We start from the raw sequence: 6,000 nt of genomic DNA on the forward strand, positions 1-6,000 counted from the left end.
CTGATGACTAAGGATGTTTAGGTAGACATATGTATTATTGTCATTTGATTTATATGTTTCTCTGTGTAGCCCTTCCTTCCTGGAACTCATTCTGTAGACCAGGCTTGCCTCAAACTCATAGAGATGCACCTGGCTCTGCTGGAACCCCAAGTGCTGTGTTCAAAGGCATGCATAAGACAAGAACATTCACTGAATAGGAGTTAATGTTTTTACTGGACTGCCCACCAACCCTCCGGGATCTGGGATTGCACATGTTAAACTTTGGTACCTGCCTTTTTATGTAGGTGCTGGTATTGAAACGTATTTACTCTTGTAAGAAATACTTTATTTATCTAGTGATTTCATCACTTTTACCATACTCAATTGTATTCTATTTAGTGTACACATTCATTTCATTTTCTATTTAATAAAATACTAAACATTTACATACTCTGGAGACAGGATAAGCATTTCCAAAAACATTTGTCAAATGTATTATTAAGCTCATTTATGATATTCAGGTAATTAAACTTGATAAAATTTTTCACAAGACACTTTTTTTAATGTTTTGTGTAGTTGATGTGTGCACATGGACTTGTAATTATTTCTTTGCAGTGTACATAGTAGAACTGGAAATAAATGATTTGGAGCTGATTTTCTGTAGTCCATATAGCAAATTAGTGATCACTGTCATTCTTGTTACTGTAGCATCAGCATTGTGACAAAACACTGCAGTTTATTATTTTTAATATTAATCACAGGTTATTTACTTTGTATCCCAGCCGTAGCCCCCTCCATCATTCCCTCCAAATCCCACCTTCCCTTCCTCATCTCCTCCCTGTCCCTTTCCAAGTCCACTGATAGGGAAGTTCCTCCTTCCCTTCCATCTGACCCTACCTTATCAGGTATCACCAGGACTGGCTGCAATGTCCTCCTCTTTGGCCTAGCAAGGCTGTTCCTCCCTCGAGGGGCAAGGAAGGTCAAAGAATCAGGCATTGAGTTCATGTCAAAAATAGTCCTTGTTCCCCTTACTAAGGAAACCACTTGGATGCTGATCTGCCATGGGCTATATCTGAGCAGGAGTCCTATGTTATATACATACATGGTCCTGGGTTGGAGAAACAGTCTTATAGAGGACCCCCGTGCCCTGATATATTTTGTCCTTGTGGAGCTCTTGTCCTCTCCAGGTCATACTAACTCCCCCTTTTATCATATGATTCCCTGCACTCTACCAAAGGTTTGGTTATGAATCCCAGCATCTGCTTTGATAAACTGCTAGGCAGAGTTTTTCAGAGGCCCTCTGCCGTAGGCTCTTATCCTGTTTCTTGTTTTCTCCTACATCAAATGTCAATGCCATTTGTCTTTTTAAGTGAGGATTGATCATCTTAGCCCAGGTCCTCTTTCTTGTTTATCTTCCTTAGGTGCACATATTTTAGTATATTTATCCTATCTTATAGGACTATATAAGTGAGTATATACCATGTGTGTCTTTCTGATCCTAGGATATCTCACTCAGGATGATCTTGTCTAGATCCCACCATTTGCCTGCAAATTTCATGATTTCCTCATTTTTAATTGCTGAGTAGTATTCCATTATGTAAAAGTACCACAATTTCTGCATGCATTCTTCCGTTGAGGGATATCTGTGTTGTTTCCAGGTTCTTGCTATTACGAATAAAGCTGCTACAAACATGGTTGAGCAAATGTACTTGTGTACTTGAGCATCTTTTGGATATATGCCTAGGAGTGGTATAGCTGGATCTTGAGGAAGCACTATTCCTAATTGTCTGAAAAAGTGCCAGATTGATTTCCAAAGTGGTTGTACAAGTTTACATTTCCACCAGCAATGAAGGAAGGATCTCTTTCTCCACAACCTCTCCAGCATGTGTTGTCACTTGAGTTTTTCATCATAGCCATTCTGATGGGTGTAAGGTGAAATCTCAGGGTCATTTTGAGTGCATTTCCCTGATGGCTTAGGACAATGAGCATTTAAGTGTTTCTCTGTGATTCTATATTCCACTACAGTGAATTCTCTGTTTAGCTCCTTGCCCCATTTTTTAATTGGATTACTTGATTTGTTGCTTTTTAACTTCATTTCTTTATGTATTCTGGATATTAGCCCTCTGTCAGATAGAGGGGTTGAAGATTCTTTCCCCCTCTATAGGCTGTCGTTTTTCTCAGAAAACAGTATCTTTTGCTTTACTGAAGCTTTTCAGTTTCATGAGGTCCCATTTATTGATTGTTGATCTTAAAGATTGTGCTGTTGGTATTCTGTTCAGGAAGTTGTCTCTTATGCCAATGAGTTCTAGGCTCTTCCCCACTTTTTCTTCAAACTTATTTAGTGTATCTGGTTTTATGTTGAGGTCTTTGATCCACTTTGACTTTAGTTTTGTGCAGGTGATTCATATGGATCTATTTTCATGGTTTTTTTTTTTTTTTTTTTTTTTTTTTTTTTTTTTTTTTGGTATGTAAGCAACCAGTTGGACCAGCACCATTTGTTGAAGATGGTTTTGGCTTCTTTGTAAAAAATCAAGTATTTATAGGTGTTTGGGTTCATTTCTGGGTCTTCTATTCGGTTCCAATGATCTACTTTTCTTCATCTATGCCAATATCATGCCATTTTTATTACTATTGCTCTGTAGTACAGCTTGAGATCAGGATGGAGATACCTCCAGATGACCTGTTGTTTTACAGGATATTTTTGGAAATTCTGGGTTTTTTGTTTTTCCATATGAAGTTGAGAATTTTTCTTTCAAGGTCTGTAAAGAATTATATTGGTATTTTGATGGAATTGCGTTGAATCTGTATACTGCTTTCAGTAGTTTTGAGACAGTACAGCAAGATTAATGTTAAACATAAATGAAGAGGTCAAAATAAGGAATTGATTTTTAGTATTTGAGTTATACTTACTTGAAATAAATGGGAAGTCCAATAATGTAAAACTAACAGAGAGGAAAATTTCTCTTTCTACATACTCATATAATGCCATTGAATATAAAAGCAAATTATCAAATCAGCCGTATAAATACTCTAAATAAAAGGCATTATAGCTACTAATATACTATTTTACCCAGAATAGTGATCATTAAATATAATTCTATATGTAGAAGAAAAATTCTTCTATACACAGCACAGGAAAAATACATAAATAAGGTAACTCGAATATATTTTGTTACAAGTCTCATGATGTTAAAAATTGAGCTTTTATTTGAATGCTGGAAACATGACTGAATGAGAGCTGAAGAAGTGAATGAGAGCCGAAGAATGTTCCTATGGCATTTAGAGGTAGAAACATCTTCAAGAGGCAGTGACAGTGAAATGCTTGTTTAATTCTTCATCTTACTGAAACATAGGTGGAGTTTAAGGGGATTTTTCTTATTTCTCTATGAATTAATAATGTAAAAAATAACAATTGAAATAATCTAACAAAAATATTCCATCATAATTAAACCAATAAATTTGGGGGCATTGATCTTTAAGAAATTTTTGTGGGCAGCAAATTCAGAAACAATGTCATGGTAAATTGAGTAATAACTTCATTACTGTTCATAGAAAGTATGTGAAAATACTCAGTAAAATGTTTGTTTTGAATTCCTGAGCTATATTGCAGAGAATCTCCAGTGTTTATAAAAGTAAAAATATGTTCAGAAAAAAAACAAAACTCAAAGAACCCAACAGCCTATCTAAATCAATCTTATAAAAAAGTTTTGGAATTAATTGAATACTATTAAAATAATTATTGCACTATTACTATAATATTTGTTTTTAAATCAACATAATTTGATGTATACTTTCCAAAGATTATGATTTAAAATATATTATTAAAATTGTATTATTCAAACATAATTATTTCTAAACAGTACAATGCTACATTAATTCAGGTAAGCATTTAATATATAAATAAAAATTCATTACTGAAGTCTGACTCTTACAGAATTTCATATAGTTGTGCCTTGATACTTAGTAGGAATAGTCTTCTGTAATCTGCTTTTATCATTTTCTTGAAGATACAGGAGCTCTTGACATAAAATGATATTTTAAATGAGGGCCTAATTGCTATATGTGCATTTACCTCAATCACAATATTCTGGGTATTTTAACTTAATTTGGTGTTAATCATAATTTCTAATGAAATATTTTTTTATAATAATTGACATTCTATAGATTTTAAGACACAATGAATGAAAATATTACTATATATTTTAGCTTGTATACTACCATGAAGTTTAAATATATTTATTTATACTATCTAATATAATATAAATACTACATAAATACAGGGTTGAGGAAATTTTGGAAAGAAAAATATACATTCATTACATATCACTTTCCCTCAATCCTACCTATTCCTCTTTCTCTGCTCAATGGCTTCATGGGTCCAGGGAAATGAAATTCACTAATGTGTGCTGTTGACTGAACACTGAAAAATATTCCTTCTGTTTCTAAATTTTAAGCAGTTTCTTAGTGATGTAATTCTTCCTAAATCCACATCAATGACATTTTTATGAACTATTATTTCGTTTCCTTTCAAAAGATTTTCAAAATTTCCCAGGCAATATATACAATTTGTTCAAAGTTTTGGATATTAACAAGAATTAACAGTAAAAGACCACTTATCCTGGAATCCCTGCTCAGATGTAGCCCGTGGCAGCTCAGTGTCCAAGTGGGTTCCCTAGGAAGGGGAACAGGGTCTGTCTCTGACATGAACTGATTGGTCTGCTCTTTGATCACCTTCTCCTGATGGGAGAGCAGCCTTACCAGGCCACAGGGCAGCCAGTCCTGATGAGACTTGGTAAGCTAGGATCAAATAGAAGAAAAGGAGGACCTCCCTATAAGTGGACTGGGGGAGGGATGTGGGAGGAGATGAGGGAGAAAGGTGGAATTGGAAGGGGACTACAGCAGGGATACAAACTGAAAAAACTGTAATTAATAAAAAAATATATTTAAAAAAAACAGTATGTAGGGAAACTTCTTTGGAAGGTACAGTGATTAGGTCTAAAGAGTGTTCTGAACCAGTTCTGTATTCAAAGTAGAAAACAGCTATCTCTTTTTCCCTCTCATGTTGATTGCTGTGCTTTCCTGTTTTCACCTACAAAGTGTATGTTCCAGAAAAGCCTCTTCCAAATCAAAGGCTGTCAGTTACACTGGAAGAAATCTCCTTTCCAGCTACAAGAGCTCACAGACTTTCACTACTCTTCTGTAATGTTGACTGACCAGCCACCAAATCTCTAGTTTGAAGCATGAGACAACAGATTGTTTGGAGTCTGTTCACTTAGCAAATCAAAATGGCAGTGCCTTGGGTCCTCTGGGTACTGCATTGAGTCTGTTGAACAATTAACCATAGGAAGCCTGTTTCCATGCAGAGCCACATGTTCTTTTTATTTTATTTTACTTTATTTTATAGGCTCATTGAATTTATTCATTAAGGGTTAGTTATATGGGCTTATTGTTTCCTTAAATTTAGGGATTTCTAGCCAGATTTTTGTATCATTTATTTAATTTGATTAGTCTCACTTTTATCCAAGAACTAAGCTATCTTTCTGAGACTCAAAACGCTAAGTACTCTTGCAGCTAAATTACCTGTCTAATGGTAAAAATTAACATGAGACCAAATATCTTCTGGATACTTCAGCATGTTTTGATACCTGGCATCACTGATTATCAATTGCTACTGGATATTAAGAATTCAATATTAAATACTAGCTCCGCAGGATCGCTATCACTGACGGTACGGCCCGCCCAATACCACAGTGACAGAGAATACGCTATATACTCACCAAAACCAGACAGAAACGCCATACAAGCTAGACACACCAGGCGCTGGGCCTCCGAAGCTTGGAGAGCACAGTAAAGAGACCCCAGGACTTCCCAGAAAGCATCTGGACTAGCAACCCAGTCTCCAGTTACAGCGGGACTTTCTAACCTGGCGGCGGAGCAGCACTGAGCTGGCGGGGCACATCAGCCCTCCAGTTTGAGACTAACCAGGGCCAAACCAGAGAACAGAAAGGCTGGTTACCCCGA

The sequence above is a fragment of the Psammomys obesus genome, unplaced genomic scaffold, assembly GCF_907164565.1.
Source record: "Psammomys obesus unplaced genomic scaffold, mPsaObe1.curated_primary_1811, whole genome shotgun sequence".
NCBI classification, from domain to species: Eukaryota; Metazoa; Chordata; class Mammalia; order Rodentia; family Muridae; genus Psammomys; species Psammomys obesus.